This window comes from Sturnus vulgaris, chromosome Z (genome assembly GCF_052056855.1).
Source record: "Sturnus vulgaris isolate bStuVul1 chromosome Z, bStuVul1.hap1, whole genome shotgun sequence".
Lineage (NCBI taxonomy): Eukaryota > Metazoa > Chordata > Aves > Passeriformes > Sturnidae > Sturnus > Sturnus vulgaris.
Genome location: NC_142283.1, coordinates 17,534,601 through 17,553,721, shown reverse-complemented (window position 1 = coordinate 17,553,721; position 19,121 = coordinate 17,534,601). Strand labels below are relative to the sequence as shown.

Here is a 19,121-nt window from a genome sequence, read left to right as displayed (position 1 = left end):
CACAAGTGGATTAATATTATCATTGTTCATGTATGCATACACAGAGACAAATTTTCTAGCCAAATAATTATATCACAGACAAAGATTTTGAATTCCCTTGGTTATTTTATGGTTTTGCAAAGAGCAAACACCAGGACTGGACCAAGCAACCTATATACACACAGCACTATTAAAATGCCTGCTCGTGCCAGGAGGTTCACTACTGTGGATGACCCTTGCAGAGGCAAATAGTTGGGAAAAATTTGTGAAGATATCTCCTCACTAAACCAGTTCAGCCTGCACGGGTTAGTGTACAAATCACCCTATTCAGCACTGCTCTAAGATTCAAAACTTAGGACAAAGTTTCCAGGGGCCTTCTTTGTCTTGGTTAAACACTGGCCGTCTCTCTGTTCTGAGTCAAACAGCTGCAGCACGACTTCTCAGCCATTTTGTTCAAGATCTTACAGGCCATACTGTGATGTTTATCAAGAGAGGTGCTGCTTGTTGCAGAGGTCTTGTCCTCCTCTCAGGCAAGAGTCCAAGCCAGCAGAAAAGACATCCCCACAATTTTGGTGAAATGAAGAATGAAACTGAAGGATGAGCTGAACCATGGTGTTGAGGCCAAAGTCTTGAGACACGTCACTCTGGTGCCTTGACCAGGGTCTGAACCAGAGGAGGTTTCCTTATGACCTGTCTCAAAGAGAAACTGCTTGAAATGACAGGCAGCAGAAATGCTGAGATTCAGTTTAGTAAAATTAGTACACATGGTAATGCAGTAGAGCAGTCAGTTTCATAGAACATCAAGAGAAAAATACAGTTCATGGATAAAGAAATCCAACGAAACAGGTGAAGAATGAATCTATTAATTTACATACTCATACTTAAATACTGACATGAGTTTAAGTAAGTTCCTAGGAAATAATGAACTACAGGCAATGGCATTTAATCTGGTGGTGGGATTCTAAAGAAATTAAAGTATTTGATTGAAAAACATTTGAATAATTTAATTGAATGTTCAGTAGAAAGAAAGAGTGGCTCTTCAGGCCTGGTGCTTAGATTTCTGAAATCAGTGGAAATGGTGCTATATTATTATATATTAATATTATATTTGGTATAATCAGTTTCACACTGGGGCAAGCAATATGATCTGCAAGAGAAAGACCAGAGGGTGCACCAGACCTCAACAGACCGGCTGTTTACCTCACATCAGTAGTGCAAAACCTTTTTACAAAACTGAAAATCTAACCAGTTCCCTGTGTTAGTAGTTACAGGCTTTGGATACACAGATATTTTTGACATCTGAAGTCTTCATACAATTCCCATAGTCTTTGTCAGACAGGCTTGCTGAATTGATCTACAGTGCATCCATCCCATGTCATCTCTTTTACCCACGTTCTAATGATACCATCCTCACAGTGCTATATATTAAATTTTCAAATGATACAGTCTTAGACAAAGAGCAAGGTTTTCCTTTCAAGGCAAGACATTGTTTATAGAAAGACAAATTTCACAGAGCTCTGTGGCACTGCATTGTGTGAAGCAATGTTCAGAGCTCAGGAAAATTTCTGTTGCTTTACATTTACTAAATGGTTAGCTTCCGTGAAATCTCCTGTTTCCTTATTCCCCGCTATGTTTCTCACGTTTAAGTAGTCTTTCCCCCACCACATACATTCTTCCTACAATGAGCATTACCACATATGTAGCTAAGACAAGACAGAATAGGAATCTAAACATTGAGATTAGGATTTTTTCCTTTAGATGAAATTTATATTTCCCTTCTGTGGTGGTTTTTTCGTTGTTGTGGTTTTTTTTGTTTTGTTTTGTTTTGTTTTGTTTTGTTTTTTTTTTGTTTGTTTTTTTTTTGTTTTTGTTTTGTTGTTGTTGTTGTTTTTGTTGTTGTTGTTTATTTGTTTTTGTTTTTTATTTGGTTTTTTTCTCCTAATGTCTGTTGTTTTTACCTAAGGTTGTTCATTTACAGAACTACAGCATTTCTGTAACTGGTACCTCTGGGATCAACTAACTGATCCACTAAAGCAGGGTCTCTTAGAGCAAGACCATATCCAGTCAGGATTTGCATATCTGCAGGAATGAAGTCTCCAGAACCTCTCCGAGCAACCTGTTCAACTGTTTGACCACCCTCACAGAAAAGTGTGGGAGTTTTTTATTGTTTAAGAGGTATTCATTGTGATTCTATTCATGCTATTTGCTATTTTTCAGCTCACTGGGTACCGTTGAGAAAAATCTTCCTCTGTCTTTTTTACTCCCATCTAGTTTACATACACACACATGTAATCCTCCCCTCACACTCACCCTCCCTCGCCTTCTCCAGACTGAACAATTGCAGCTCTCTGAGCTTCTCCTGACAAACAAGATACCTAAGTTATTGCACAAGAATATATATAATTCTGAAGTTATATTACCCTAAAGCATAGCAATTTAATTTTTCTTACTATAAATGGTGTGAAGGGACACCAGAATAAGCCAAAGTCAAGTGGGAGAATGATGGGGTAACCTATATAAATGTCAATTCAGATTATTTTGGATTAAAGCTCCTTCCTCTGCTTAAATAGAACTGATGCCATTTCTGAAATTTAAATTGGTCTCAATTTTCTTAGAAAATGGTTTTCTGTATTTTGTTGCCTCCCATCTATTTTTGTCTACTACAACCCAGTGTTTGACATTTGTATGATTTCAATCCTTTAATCATGGCTTTATTGTGACACTCTCAGAGACCTAGAGATGGAGGCTTCATTTCTTTGTTCTTCACCTGCTCCTTGCATAACTTTGGTAACTGAAAGGAAAATGCCATCACTGAGATTCACTTTTGTTTCACTTCACAACGATGAAAATTAACAGACAATCTTTTAAGAAGAAAAAAATTTAGCATTTTTCTCATTTTCTCTATGCATTATTATGAATTGTTATGAAAACAGACTCAAGGACATACGCACCAGTCTGCAGCTGCTGTCTAAACTTGTTCCAATTTTTTTGTTTATTCTGGTCATTCCAGAGCTTACTTTTTTGACTATAAAGATACAGGCAGTCCCTGTTAGATTAAGATTGCCTCTTCATAGCTAAGAGCTTGTACTTCTAATGTTTCGTATGCAAATGCAAATTAAATATCTAAAAGTGCAGACACTCTTACTCCTAAGTACTTTCCATTCTGATTGTAAGAGGTGGAGCTGATCTCAAGAAAAACTTCTCTTTTATCTTCTCTGAACTGGCCTGTGTGTTGTAGTGTTTCTAGCTGGGCAGACTGATGGTCAGCTTTTATGAAATGAGTGCAAAAGTTCCTTAAGCAGCAAAGTCTGCAGTTCTTCCTCTCAGCAAGGAGAAATACTGCTTCCTCAAAGAGAATCTACTTGGTTGGTTTGTAGGGGGTGGGAGGCAGTTGTGCAGTTTGGCACACTTCAGCACTGATCCCCCAGAACTTCAAGGAAATAATTTCAAAGGACACATCATGTCATCAGGTGGCCTGTGGAAAAAGAAAGAAGCCCAGTAGCAACATAACTGCTTTCCTGCTGGTGTTGAGACAGAGAAAAGGATAGAAAGGAAAACTTGGCAGTTTGAACAGTAGAAGTTTATAAAGGTAGAACCAAAGAAATGCCACTGCCAGCACTCCCATATTTTTCAGTTAAACCCTGCATTGCTCTTGAAAGCTTAGACCTGAGATGATGACTCAAAGAAGAAGCTGAATTGTTTATTAAATCCTTCATTTTTTCTGCTGGGTGCTTCAAATTTTACTTCGTAATCCGTATTACATTGAGAGATAGAGGATGTCTCTGTTTATTTTAAAGGGAGGTGCCAAGTGCCCATTATATGAGCAGTGGAGCAGAGCAACACTGCTAGAGAATATTAACAAGGTTAGTTACTTCCTTTCCTAAATGGCAATGGTAAACTTATTAAAAGTGAACTATTAACCTATTTGTTGAAAGCCAGGTATTCTGCCCGTTAAGAAATATGGAAACATTGAAAATGTTTACTAGAGAGTCTCAAAATCTTAGGAAAAGTTTTCAAAACTTTTCAGTGAAATCTGTCTTCTGTTCAAAGATGGCAAGGGGAATTCCTTAATCAGAATAATCAGTGGCTTAGCAGACTAATGGATAACTCTAGCTGCACAGGGGTCTATAAGAAAACCAGGGTCCTAATCACTTCCTAACAAATCTAACTGACAGTCTCTTATTAGTGTGTTGGTTTCCTCCTAAATTCCTCTTGAAATTCATATGTGAGTTTGGAAAAATTGCTGAATTGTATTTACAAAATGCAAAGAACTTTGACAAACTTCCCTAAAGTATGAGGACTAGTGAGGTGCTACGATTTTTAAGGTTTCTAAATTTAGCAGTAAAAATGTATGTTGGTAATTGTGGTTTTATTTTTTACAAAATATACTGCTTTTTTTTCCCCGTATACTATTATTTTGAACATATTTTGCTGATAAGCAATGACCAAGGATCATTACTAGCAGGAGTTTCACGCTCCTTTACATTTCTTTACTTGATAATCAACATGAATGTTATCTTTTACGTGATTCACTTGGATAGACCAAAATTTTTTGTTTATCCAACAGAAAATTTCTGAAACATTGTGTAATGGATGTACACAATGTGTCCTTCCCTCCCACCCCTAAATAATGAGTGTGCTAAATCTGTGCATGTAGACCTTAGGAAATGTCACTGGTTTTGGTGTGGAAAGGAACTAATGAAGTGGAAGCTGGCATCTTCCCTTCATGTTCTTTTACTAGCTGAAGTGCTCTCCTGCTAGACTTTGTTTTGGTAGCTGCTAACTCCAATAGGATATTCGGGTGGCTGCTTTGGGTGAGCCAGGCTTGGCTGATTAACTCAGTTGCTTAAGCATGTTGCTAATAGTGCCAAGGTTGTGGATTTGATCCCTGAATGAGCTATTCACCTAGGAGTTGAGATCCTTGTGGGTCCTTTCCAACTCAGTACATTCTGTGGTTGTGTCACCCACAAGCAATGATGTGGTGTGTAGGCTATGCTTATATCCCTGAACTCTCACTTGCGTTTGTCTGTCGGTGAAACTTGCTTCCTTCCTTACTCCTCTTCAGCTAAATCAAGCAGTGCAGGCCTTCTGAAATGTGGTAAAAGGGAACGACTGATTGGAGATGCCAAACTGAAACTGTGGCTATTGAATAGCAGCGTCTTAATAATGGCAGTTATAAAAACAACCTTAGCAGATCACGTGGAAGTGCATCTCTCCAGGAAGACACTGGAAGGGGAAAGGAGATGTCTATCCCTCTCTCTGACCACTGTGGGCTAGCACACAAAATACATATGCCATGATCCTAGGCAGAAATTTTTGTCCTGCTTCTCACCCATCCTCTCTCCTTTGTCTTGCTCTCTCACAGAGCAGAGCTGTGTCCACGGACATACGGAAGTTGCACCTGGTCCACCATTCTGCAGATGGATTGGTAGACACTCCTGCCCTGGCATCTCCCACACAGTCTCTCAGCGTCAGTGATGGACGTGCTCAGGATGAGAGTTCACTGAGGCACAGAGGAGAGTGAGAAACCTAAGGAACGAATGCCTGTGCACTGCAGGCACTTCCCAGCAGCAGCACCACACTGGCACTGTCCCAGATTTGGCATGAAGACACCATTGTCTCAGCCAGAAGGTTGTATTTAATGGAAAATAAAATACCTCCAGGGCCATTGTTCCCAATTGCAGTTCCTGTCATATTATTTTAATTGAATTTGTTTTGCAATTTAGCAGGTAATTTTATATTCTAGCTTATTCTGTTTTGAAAATGTCTGCTCTTATTTTTCTTTCTTTACTAAATGTGTGAACAAACTGCTGTAATACCAATATCTGTATAAAAAAAAGTAAAGAGATATAGATCCCCATCATTTTTTTCCATCTGCATAAAAAAGGTGAAAAAGTACCTAAGTTTTTCCAAGTTTAGGAAGTTGATAGAAGACAATCTATTTTGAAAAGGTTTCAGTGGAAGGACCTTACACCTCTTTTTTTTTTTTGCCAAACAAGTACTATTTTTATTTTCCAAATGTATTGCCATTACAAAGGAAAATAAGTTGTAATTCTTAAGTGTCAGCCCTGGGTATTATCTGGTACCTTAGATTAATGTAATGTTGTCTTAATGCATGCATACGCATGCCTTTGCACCTCTGTGTATGTGTCAGGTGTGGGGAGCCCTTTACTATGTTTGTTTCAGTGAAAGGAAGGCAAATTGACAGCAGAAAAAAATACAGCTTTTCAGCTAACAATAAATTTGTGGACATCCATGGATTTCAACTGAGCAGCTGGCCAAGTTTGTTCATAGTCTCTAGATCAATCTGCATGCTCTATACAAGTGATAATAAAACTACATAGTCCGCGGAAGCTCGAGGTACATGATAGGCTTGCAGCAGCTAAAAGCCTGTGGTCAGATGCATGTGAACTTAATCTTAGTGTACTATGATTTGGTTTGTGAAATGTGCAGCATCGGTCCTCTGAATGTGGGTAGGGGAAAAAACGCCTCTGCTGTATGACTGGATGGCAAAACCTTTTTGTAGTTATAATCAAGTAGCAATCATTTTTTTGGAGGGTAAACAAGATAAACAGCCCGTGAATTAACAGCTGCAACATAATTTCCTATTTTACCTCTAGAGATATACAGCAGGGCCTAAAATACAGCTGCCACTCACTTTTAAAGCAGTTCTAGTTGAGGCTAATGTTGCCACTCTTACCTCTGAAGTGCTCAGCCCCTTGTGCCCTGACAGAAACTTCCATCCTGCTGCTTTCCAGCTACCCTCCACCTCTTCCAAACCTTAGGGCCAATACTTCAATGGACTCCATGAACTTCTGTGCAATTTGTTTTGTTAAAAATTCAGTTTCAACCAAGCTTAGCTTTTTCAAACTACGCCCCACCAAGAAGCATTTTCTGTGACCATTTGGCACCCAGTGCCGATGTGACTGCAGTCTCAGGGAGTACCACAGAATTACCTGCAAATCTGTTCACAAGGACTGAGCCTTGCTGACAGTAGGTTCAAGCATTAGTCCTGACAAATTCTTAAAGCTACCTCTTCACTTGGCTACTTGGGTCTGCACCACTTGTTGATCTGTCATGTATTTCAGCCCACTGGAAATCTCTTTGGTGTGTTTCTTTATGCTTCATATTCTTGAGGATCAGCTTGAACCATTTTGCTTTGACTGCACAGACAATTACTTTGGTACAAATCATCTGGGATTTTACACATTTTATTAATACTGGTACATAAGTGTGAAACCCTTTATCTGCTGCCAGTAGATATCTCCTTTTGTTTTCTGCTTGTTTTGCTTTATTTTGCTTTGAACTTAGTCTAGTTTTCACCTTCTGCTTTATATTATTTACCAGCAACTGTCCTTTTCTCACAGGTAATACACATTCATAATAAACTCTACAGCTTTCCCTATTTTTTGTTCAGATGGATTTTTATACTACTTTGGCCTATGAGATTGTAGCATTTATAGAAGGGAGTAGGAGCTGGAGCTGGTGGTGTAAGCCTTCTGTAACTTTCTGTTACTGTGGAAGTTAAATTCGGTGAACTAATGGTCTTTCCTTGCCTGAATATGTGTCAAGAAAGCAGGGGATGGGAGAGTAATTCAGAAAAAAGATGCTGTATATCATCTGGCATGTTTCCACTAACTTGTCTGGATCTAAAAAATTACCCAAGATGATTGTGGGCCCTAGATGTTGCATTATGTGAAGTGCATTTTTGAGTAGGTGTTTGATGCCAACACAGTGAAGCATCTTCTTAAGGAATGACTATCTCTAAGACAAGTCTGAGGCAAATTGAGAAAAAAAAGTGGGATTTTTTTAGAGTAAGTGAAGTAACAATATCTTGTTTTTTCATTGAGTAATTGATGTTGTATGCTCAGTTATTCAGTAATTCATATTCTGATTACTGCATTTAATCATTTTGGAAAAATCCTAATATATTTTGTCTATTAGAGAAGCATTTAACAAACAAATATCTAGTCATTAGCACTAGAATTCCTACTTTACCTGCTTGTAATACTTGATAGGCTAATCCTTTTTGAGATTAAAAATTTAAAACTGCACAAGAAAATTTATTCAGATATGTGTTGTGAATCATATCAGATTTAGTCTAGATACATTTCTGTTGTCTCAGATCAAGGTTTTCTGAGCAAAACATCTTACCTGCTGCAGAACATGGGAACACAGATCGTAGTGGTGGGGATCCGGGAACATGTTTCCATACCTGATGTTGAGGACCACATTCACTGAGGTAGCTGGGGTGCAGCTGCAGTGGGAGCTGCAGGTGGAGCTCTGGCTGGTGGAGCCCAGGCAAAGAGGTCGTGAAGAGCCGACCCGGGTCCCTCCTCAGAGATACCAGCTCAAGCTGTTTGTTTGTAATGCACCGTGATTAAATTATTTTAATGGTTGGGACACCTGAGACTGCTATGGAAAACCTGGGGTCCACCCAGTAAGGAAATCTGGTATGACAGTGGGAATGTGGGGGCAGAGCTGGGAAGGCTCCAGCTACAGGTGGTCCCAGCTCAGGTGGTGCAAGAGTGACTGCCAGAGTGGCTCCTGGATGGTCGGGCAGGGAAGTTTCCTTAACACTGGGTGCTGTGAGCTGCACCAGAAGAGTATAAAAACTAATGTTAGACTCCATAAAAAAATGTTCATTTTCATCAAACCTGTCCGATTATGGACAAAAGGATAACAGTTTGCTTCCCTTGTCGTGTTCAGAATGACCCTGACTTCTCCTATAGCCTAAAGAGATTTATGCCTTTGAGTGCCGCAAAGCTTCTGACCTCAGGAACATTTCTTGGAAATGAGTTTCACAAGGAAATTGTGCACTAAAAAAGTGCATTTCCTTCCACTGGTATGAAACGTGTTGTCTGTCAGTTGTATAGGATATTTCCTTTCCTTTTCTTTTTTGATATTACTAGTGAAGATGTTGGTGGTTCAAATTCTTTTCTCTGTCTGATGCCTGCCCAGCCCACCAAATGGGATTTAGGAGTCTTCTAAGGGTGGTCAGTAAATGGGCATTATTATCCTCTTAAATCTTAGCTGTCTTTTATGTGTGTTGAGTCACTGTAGAATTGACTTACTCTAGAAAGTCTTTATATTTTATATGCAGAGTCTGTATGTGAAGCTAAAAGCAGCTATACAAACTGACCCAAGAGATGCTGGTAATAAGAGCTCAACAGACAGGAAAAAAACACTGGAAGAAAATATTTATCTGAAACAATTTGTTGCTACTGTATCCGTAGAAATAAAATGCAAAGGTGCCTGAAATGGCATTTGATAAGCAAGCACTTCAAAATCTGAAGTAACTTAAGAGGTGTTTTCCATTGAAAGAATATCAGTACTTTACAACCAGTATTCAAGCATTTAGAGGGCCTTGGTAAGCCAATACCTCTTGACATTTCCTTTTAAACCTGTGCCATCCATGACAACCATACTATTGTTGCTGTTCTTTGAATCTCTTCAATGTGGTTCTGTAATTCTGCAGCATTTCATTTTAATTAGAGGAGCTAGAAGTAACTGCATGTGTCCCTTTGCTCTATTATAGCTGCTAAATAACTGTGCTTTTAAGTTGGCTATATTTTGCTTGCAATGTATCTCTGAGTTATTCAGCTGACTCAAAAGAGGGAGGTAATACTTTATTAAGCCCTTTCACCCCTTCTATTTGCCACAGATAATTTGAGAATACTTTTGATAGCTACATTAACACTGCTGATGACAAGTTTTGCAGTTTTTGCCTTTACCGTGTGCAGAAAAGTGCCAAGACAAATAAATCTGGATAAGACTATCACTATTAAACTTCCTGGCAAACCAGAAGGCTCCTTTAGGTGCAAGTATTTTACTCATAATGGGTGTAGAGCAGTTGAGTGAACTATTAATGTTCTGCAGTCCAGAAATAGGTATTGTTTTGTGCTTTGTTCTGACTATCATTAATTAAATGGTATGATTCAATTTGCACCACATGAGAAAAACTGGTAGAGATAACAAACAGAAGTAGTTCATTCAGTGTTGGTTCTATATGGACAGATTTCTTTTACTGGCCATGTAGATTCTCAGTAGGTTCAAAAAATTTGCATTTCAGCCAGGTTTTATTGTCCTCCCTGCCTATTCTCACAGCTGCTTTTCAGCTGTGCTGATGGGTAACAGTGAAGAATATGTAAAAATTCTAAGGCAAAATGCTCTGAAATATTTGCTTTCACCTAATTATCAAATAGTTTCATTCAGAATTCTTATATGAAAGCTCTCATTGTTCGGAGTTCTGATGCCAAATTTGGTCACTAGAAGTTATCACTGAAAATGTAACTGGTCCAGAGTTATGTGCATTTCTTATGGCAGTGCTTATCGCATAGTTACTCATACCATCTCCAATACATTGTTACTAGAAAAAAAGTCTAAAGCCCCTGATTAAAAATTTAATACTGGGAATAAATCTGATACTGTATCTACATAGGACTCTGTCTAAAATCGTCACCAGTAAAGGATTCCAGATTAGATATCACAGACAACAACTGAAGAAAAAAAATAATAAAGGAGTTTCAAAACTTTTGTTGTATTTACTTTAAATTAGCTGATGCAGTCTGCATTATGATCTCTACAAGTCCTTTATAACCAGAACTTGGGAGGATATTTATGCTGTAATTATAATTGACAACTGAGATATATATCCCTCATACACTCTTAATTTCCCTGCCAAACAAAATGAATGATGAGGATATACTGACATATTTATTATTAAAAATATAATGTCCTGTGAGTAGTTATTGAATAAAGATTTCTACATATTATGATAATTCTGCAGTTTTCTTAAATTGTCTTTAAAAAGTCTTGCCTTGTTCTATATAATAGTGAAGTAGTGAATAGCCAGTGTATAACATAATGAACAAATCTGTTTATTAATATGAACGTAGCACACAGGAGCTCTAGAAACTGTTCAGACAGGTAACAGTTGTTTATAACTTGTATTTAAAATATATTGTTTTTAAAATTTAGCTTTTAAAAGCTTAAATTGTTAATGATTTCTTTAAAAAGTACTTACTTACTTACTTGGAGAAAAATGTTCTGTTATGAACATTATTAACTGACAAATTCTTCACACTGGTTTTAGATACTGTCTGCAAACTGCCAGCATGACTTGATTTAGTTAAGAGTTGGTCACATCATAGAGTTGTGACAGAGAATGATTTTCTCAAGTGCATCTCATGCATGATAAATTTGGTGAAAGTATTATTAGGAGGAGTACTTTTCTTACTTAAAATGTTCTACTCTTTCAGTGAAAGTGTAAGATGCAGTTTTATTTGTAAATAACTGAAGTGTAGTATCTGCAATACACCACACAAAAAGTATAATCACTGTCAAAGTGACAAGACAATATCACAGAAAGTGGCTGCTGGAATTGACAGAGGTGACAATCAGGCTCTGAAACTGTTTTGTTCTGATTGCATATTCATGATTTCTCTCTATAATACGTTACAGTTACTGTGTTTTTCTAAGCAGATGTTTTAACATAAGTAGACTGACACCTTGTACCTTGAGATTTGAAAGTCTAATCTTTCACACTGTTGCTGTCACCTTTTTCCTAAAGTCTAAATCTTGACTTGCAGGCTTAGTTATGAGACACATCCAAGAGCACATACGTGCAGGAGTGCAACAAACTGCTGCATCCATGTTGCTACACCAGTGAGGGTGGTTTACTGGTACAGCAGCCACCCGACCCAACAAGTATCTGTCAGTCACGGGTGAACACTTATTCGAGTGCAGCTCTAATGAGTAGCTGAGGTTAGTAGCAAATTAGCAGCTGAGAAATGTGTTTTCCGTACACACCCATGAGCAAATAATTTGGTTGAATTTCTCTCTGGCCTTGGGTAGCTCTTTGTAGGGTGACTCTCTTGTTTGCTGTTTATTTGACTCATTTGACTTTTAGGAAGTCTCTTCCAACATGATGTGCCATAACAATGACAGCTGCTGGTGAGTGAATGATAAAGCTGCAGACACTTGTAGGAATAAACTGTTCCGTTTGCCTCTTAGATAAGCAGAAGGCAATGTCTTCTTTTATGATTTTCGTTTCAGAAAGAAATCTGGAGGGAACAAAGCAAAGATATTATATGTTCCTATTTTTTCCTTTATTGTTTGTTTTTCAGACAAAGTCAAAAGAATTTGGCAGTTTTCCAAATAAATTATGATTTTTAAAGTTTTCTTTTCCCAAAAAGTGAAAATTTATCAAGAACTGTGAAGTTCTATGTAACTATATTCCGTAAGACTTTTCAGATTGTATCAATACATAGTCAGTTGTCCAGAAAGGAAGTGACTATAAGAGGAATTTATGAAACGTGCAAAAAGAGAGATAAGCGAATACACTTTTATTTTACATTAATTCTCTCCTTTTTCTCATCCTCTTGTTAAATGTATACAGAAAAGTTTTAACTTGATCTCAATGCAAAAGTAGAAAAAAGGTGGGTTTTATAACTAAAAATATCTTGTGCAATTAAGAACTACTAATTCCTATTCCACTCCATTCATGAGCAAGAGAAATATATACTATAGGATGTAATTCGAGACTCAAAGGCAGGTGAGGGATCCCAAATTTACTGTTGCTTTGTCCAGTTGCTGCCTTACATCTGACCTTCCTCAAGTCACGGTCTTTCTGCCATATCCCTGGGTGATGCTGCCCATGTTTTCATGGCAGAAAATACAGACATCTTACATTGGATAATCTTTCTGTTCATACAGTTCTCATCTAAAGGCCATCAGGCACCACAGTCATATGGATTTGAGTATGTTTTGAGTTAAATATGCTTCTGGATGGAAGAAGAGAGGGGCATCTCTCTGCAAAGTGGACAAACTTGCAAAAAGTTGCACAGACAGCTGAAAGCTGACTCTTATGCCTGAGGAACAGTGACCAGGATAGCAGGCCAATTTCCTTTTGCTCTCTTTATGCATCCAGTATAAACACACCCATCTTTGTTAGACATTGAGGATGAGTAAGTTGCATGAGTGGAGTATCTGCTGTTCCCAAGATTAAAGCAATAGGTCCTGGTATTTTGACAAAGCCAGTCAACGGCATACCTAAATTCTTCAGCAAATCTAAATTTTTCAGACCAGGTCACCTGAATTCAAGGTATTTGCAGCGAGTCATCCATTGTTGAGTGCGCTCCTTTAATGGGGAATAATTCACATGGCAACACCTGAGACTGTTGTCAACATTTCTGCAGTACTGAAACAGCCTGGAGCAGCAGCTGCAAAAGCATTCAACTTACCAGAAATCGCATTTTGATGTCTACCTAAAATGGGAGAATGCATTTAAAGACTTGGGTGGAACTACAGAAGGCTATCCCTTCATGATGCAGCATATAACCTTCCAAGTGTCTCCGTGTCCCTCCCGACTCCCAGACCTACTAGCAGCTGAATAGAAAGGGTGAAATCACCTAAGACGGCAGAGCTGGTCAAGCCTTGCTGTTGTCAGGGCAAGGCACAAATTCCTTTTCTGTCTGCCTACCCTCCACCGCAGAGACCCACCTCCTCTTTAACAGGTGCTGTGGGTCCTCAGTGAGCTCTGTGTCCAGCAGTGATGCCTCTCTTGTTCGTACAAACCAGAGAGATGCTACAACAACTCTTACATCAAGTGAAGGGGCAGACAGCCCTTCATAATCCCATTGCTGACCTTGTTAAAAACACAAAGATGTTCTCTTTCGTTACGCATGGTCCAGAAAATATTTGTGATCATGCAAATTTTGGAAGAGGTGCCAAAAAGGAAGATAATTTTTGTAAGATGAAAACGTATTTTTTGCAATTCTCCTGCTTTTTAAGATGTCATACATTGAAATGACACCTTGTAAATTTCCTAATTATACCTGTAAAGTTTCTTCTGTTAGTGTTAATACATTTATCAATTTTTTAACACACACCAGTGCTTTTTTGAAATCAACAACAACAACAACAAGCATGGTAATATGCAGTTTGTTAAAAATTGAAGCATTTTATAGAAATTTCCCCTAAAAAAAAAAAGAAATTAAAGTCTTTGAGCACATTTTCAGTTTTCTTATGTCAAATCATTTAATAAATGTCAAAACAGCTTTTCTTCAATTTATAGAGTACATTAACGTGCAGAAATTAAGCTACTAGATGTTTAGTGTAACACCCTTTGCGTTTTATGATAAACGGAGAACAAAATGTTTTAATGATATTGGCAAATACTTAGATATTATTGAAATTAGTACTTTCAGGTTTTAATTTCATGGTAAATTTTTTATTTCATGGTAAATACACGGTTTTTATGATTTTTGATTTGGATATGAAGTAATATATTTCTGCTAACTGCTAGAAATGTCTTCAGAACACAAATTTAAAGTTTAATGAGTTTTCTTCACTTTTTAATGAAGTAGCAGCAACACACATTTTCCCACAAGATGGCAGAGGTGAGTTGTGAAATTTATGGGCAAAGATGTATGGAGATACGAGAAAATCTGAAAAAAGAAGATGCAGGCTTGATAAAGCAGCAAGAATGAGGATATTACAAAGTCACAGGGAAAACTCCAGCTTTAATTCATTTTTTTTGTGACCAAACAGAGCAGCATGTGTTTTATTGTAAGATCATGTACTGTGACTCTCCGATTGCAAGCCAAAATTGGCTACAAGATGGAATTACAGGTATCTAAGATCTTCTATTTCTTTTAAATGAAGTGTTTTCAGATACAGATTTCGCTCCAAATATATAGTTTTATATTCATATGGCTGAAAAGTGTTCATATATTGTCTGCTGTTAACTAAGTAGTAAGAACTCACATATTATTTTACCAAAAAAATTTTGAAAAGACAATAAGGGACATTTGTTACAAATATGGTGATAAATACATATCCAAGAATTGTATTTTATGAATAATATTAATGAATATTTTATTATGCCAGATCTTGTTCTAAATCTCATTCAAATTGACATTAAAACCCTCATAAGTAATTAAATACTGCATAGCAGAGATCTGCCATAAATATACAATAAATTCCTTGTTCAATCATGAGAGGAAACATCTGTCATCAGTGGGCATACAGTGCTCTTCCCTGCTCCTAACTGAGAAATAGAAACACGTTTTTCTCACAATCTTCATAAAAAATGCTGTAATTCTTTTTATTCTGATCTAATTTAAGTTTGGCAAGAAAGCCAAACCAGCAAATTCCAAGTCTTAAGTAAAAGCCGGGGTTTTTTTCCCAGTTTTTTATGAAGCAGCTTGGACTATGTGTTGTCTCTCTACACATGTATGTGTGTGTGCACACCTCCCCCAGTCCCCCCACCTATTTCCAGCTTTTCCAACCCTATCTCCCAGAAGGATGTTGGGGAAAAAAACACCTATATTGCAGATTATGGGTACTACTTCACTGTGATAGTGCAAAGCGTGACCATTTCCTGGAGATGTCGGACGGAGTGGGTCTCCCTCTGTATGGTGGAAACCATCAGTAGTGCAAGCACAGGAGACAAGCCCAGCCTGCAGCAGCTCAGGAGCTGTCCTCATGAGTTAGGCCCTTCCTAAGTCACAGCTCTCTATGGGGGAATGTGGATTTACTCGAGGTAATGTAAAGCCTTCCTGTGAGATCTGCATGAGGAAATAAATGGTTCATCCAAATGGAGCCCAGCTGAAGTTAAGGATGGCCATTCTGAAAATATGGCTTGGCCCCATCCAGCAAGTGCACTTGCTGATAAAGGGTCACACTTGGATTCTTTCCAAAACACTGTGGGGGCCAGCTGAGGGTGTCTGCTCCACAGCATAGCAAGGAACTCTGGGTGAGGCAGACTCTGGGTCTTCTGACGTTGTCAAGTCAGGTCAGGTTCCTACTTTGCAGCTTTCAGTGGGTTTCCAGCAGGGTGGTATCGCCCTCCTTCCACAGGCAAGGAGAATTATCACACAGCCTCAAAGCCAGCAGTGCACCAGACTTGGGGGGAAGGACTGACTGTCTCCGCTGGTGTGGGTGAAACAAGAAGAAGCATGGTAGGCTGCAGGGGACAGGGAAATCTTGCACTTTGTATAAACTTAAGTTTTCCTGTCTGTCCCTCAACTGCTGTCACTCTGTTGAGTCTTTGAGAGTACTGTCATTTACAGAAATGTATGTTTTGATGTCAAAAACACTGTAAAAGTCTCCCTATTGTTGAACAAATATGGATATTGCTTCCCTAAGGCCTTGGAAAAGAAATTCCGGTGGGAAGGATGTCCACAAGTCATCCAAAAAATTTCAGCCTTAAGTGTTTGAGAGCTTTTGCTAAACTTTAGCATAGCTTTCCTTAACAATTATAATTTGTGTTCATAGTTTAGAATTTGGTTTGGATTTTTTTTTTCACCCTTGACCAAATTCTAATCGGCTTTGCAATTGCTATGTCAATTGAAGGCTTTGAAAGCTGATTTTTATTTCCTGTAGTTTCTTGGTCTTGACCACAATAGCTTCTTTTTGCTTAATTCTATTTTACGGCTTTCCTGATTTATGCAAATTTTTGTTATCTCCATTTAATAAGAGATAGATTCCACCTCTGCTGAAATCACCAAGGGCTGCGCTATTCTCATGAATGAGAGTTAAAGTTATGAATGCCTTTAAGATAATTGATGCATCATGTTAGTCTCACACTGGCAAATGCAAATAAAGTGCAGGCTTTATTCTGGCATCTTGGTATACTTTAGTTTTAACCTGCTACTGAAAAAAAGTGACAGGTATTTTTATGTTTTCAAAACACTTTATTGTGACACAGACTGAGCTGACTTTGCTCAAGAGCAAGCTTGCTTTATAGATGTGTTTTTTGCTAACTACAGTTTCAGGTTGCCACTGTTGTTTGGATGTCTCAACGAAGAATGGGAGGAGTCCAATTCCCGTAACACCACTGTAGTTCGTACAAATCAGTTTCACAGAAGTAAAATTCGACTTGGCTAGTGAAATCACTTGTCTTCAGGAGCAACCAGAGAAGCTGAAATTAAAAAGAATTTGCATAAAATTTGTTTTGAGTTTCCTTCTGTCATGGTATCGTCTTTTTGATGTAGTATTTATCCAAATACAAGCATCCGAATGTAAACCACTAGTGCTCAATGATAAATAAGAAGTGCTCTTACCTTTTGCAAATAGGATAGTAGGTAGGATTCTCTACCATGTCCTGAAAAGTTTGAAAATTTTACCACTGCTGTGAGTTGATTTAAACTCTTTTGACTGCATTGTCACAGAAGGAAAATATGCTCATAAAAAAGTCACCATAAAGTTTCATTTGGAAACACATTCTTTAAAAGAAAATCTGTATTCCCAACAAACTTGATACCATTACCACTTTTAGAAAGTGCAGTCAAAGAATGTAGGAATAGGAATTACTTTTATGCTTTTAATTTTTTCTAACTGTGAAAAGAAAGTGTAGCTCATATATGAAGTTTCAGGTTGTTTGCACTGTCTCAGAAGCAAGGGGTGGCTTGTAGTTAAACACAACAGAAAAATGGAATTTGCATGTTCGTCTTTCAAGTTCCTGGTGAGAAAGCTGGATTACAAATTAAAGGGAATAGTAATTAAATGGGTAATATAAAAAATGGTTACTTTTAAAATTTTCACATGCATGTACAAGAACAGGTATTGCTTAGCTTTCCACATTTTTACACATTGGAGAATAATATTGTCTTGTATTGTCTTGTTACTCTGTAACTTCCATAAAGGCAATATGCAAAATGTCAATAATTCATGTTTGTATATCACTTGGTTTTGAAAAGAAGAAGGCTGAGTCTAGGATGTAAGTCGGGTCCATATTGTAAAGAAAATAAACAAATTCATTTAAAGCAACTTTCTATTTTAAAAATGAAATAAAATACATAATTCCATGGGCATCTTATTTATTTCAACATCTCTTAGTTTGGGCTATTGACGTGTAATATTAAAATATTTCATGATAACTGGCTCCAAAAAGCCTTTGGAACTGGAAAGTGAAAGTTTTGCCTTTACATTTCACGAGAAACAAGGATTCTGAGATCATTGGTTTTTCAACTATTCTGTTGATAATAGGTCAGAAAAAGATCTGATTCATTCTTCCAGCTCTTCTCATATATTAATTGGAAAAGAATAAAAGTATTTTGTTCACATAATGCTACAAGCAACTCCCTGAACACAGAATAGGAATAAAGATATCAGTACTTTGTAATTGCTTTCTAAATTAGAAGTTTTACAAATAGTGCAAATGGAAGAAGGAGGAAAAAAGATTGAAGTTCATATTACAGTGGATTCAACAGTTCTGTTTGGCTCTCAGTTTACAGCTGAAGTAAAATGTTTTCTCTCTCCTTCAAGTACTCTCAGAATTTCAATCTGACTTTGACTATATATGAGGTTTATCCAAGATCTATCTTCCTCTGATTGAGAGGCTCAACATTTTTAATTATTGCTTACAAGTTGAAGAAATTCACTTGGATATGTAAAAACTTCATGAGGTTCTTTGAAAAGACAGAGCAAAAAGACATGGCTGCCTGCAGAAGAGCTTATTGCCCTCTCTGAGAAATGCTGCATGGATTTATTTATTTATTTATTTATTTATTTTTAAATAAAATGCATAATTAACATTCAGGGACAATTTCACCTTTTTCCTTGGTTATTTTGAGCAAAGTATTTCCATTTATCAAACAGTTTCACTATCAAACTAGGCTACTCTGAAAAAGCCAAGGAAAAATGCCAAACCACTTGCATTTAAATACTACAAATCCATTTTTTTATCTGCCAAGTTCTGCTGGGCTTCACACCAGAATTATGTGAAACTACAAATATCTTACTGTGCCACTCCTGCTCTCCAAGGATTGATTTGGAAAAGAGAAGTAATAGCCCACATGTGTGTACTCCCTATCAAGATTCTTTCCTTAAAGATTTGTTTTAACAGCTTTTTAAGCTGCTGTCTATCTCTTTAGAGTTTTAGAGAATAAAGCCTTTTAGCCAAATGTTTTATATCTTGCAATGAGCACCTGGCCATGAAATCTTCCTAAGTTTTAATCAGTGCAATAGTATGAGCTCTCTTTCATTTGTGACAAGGAATTTTACCGCGATACTATCAACGTACAGCTCGTGCAAAAATGCCTCATATGATTAATTTTTTGACAGTTGTCTTTTCCTCACCTTCTTGACAGAGCAATTCAGTACTTCCCTTACTAATTATGACACTTAAGCACTTC

General features: G+C 37.5%; 1 protein-coding gene across 9 annotated transcripts in view; it reads left to right on the top strand.

Moving 5' to 3' along the window:
* Nucleotides 1-19,121, top strand: part of TOPORS (TOP1 binding arginine/serine rich protein, E3 ubiquitin ligase) — a 44,272-nt gene that overhangs the window by 20,384 nt on the left and 4,767 nt on the right. The window contains exons 6-7 of one of the 9 annotated variants that reach the window (XM_088155830.1): nt 1,943-2,154; nt 5,345-5,657. The exons of 7 other annotated variants lie outside the window; for them this stretch is intronic. The gene's annotated coding sequence lies outside the window, so the exon portion shown is untranslated. Of the gene's footprint in view, nt 1-1,942; nt 2,155-5,344; nt 5,658-19,121 lie in introns of those variants that run through there. One more of the 9 variants, XM_088155829.1, reaches the window with a different exon arrangement.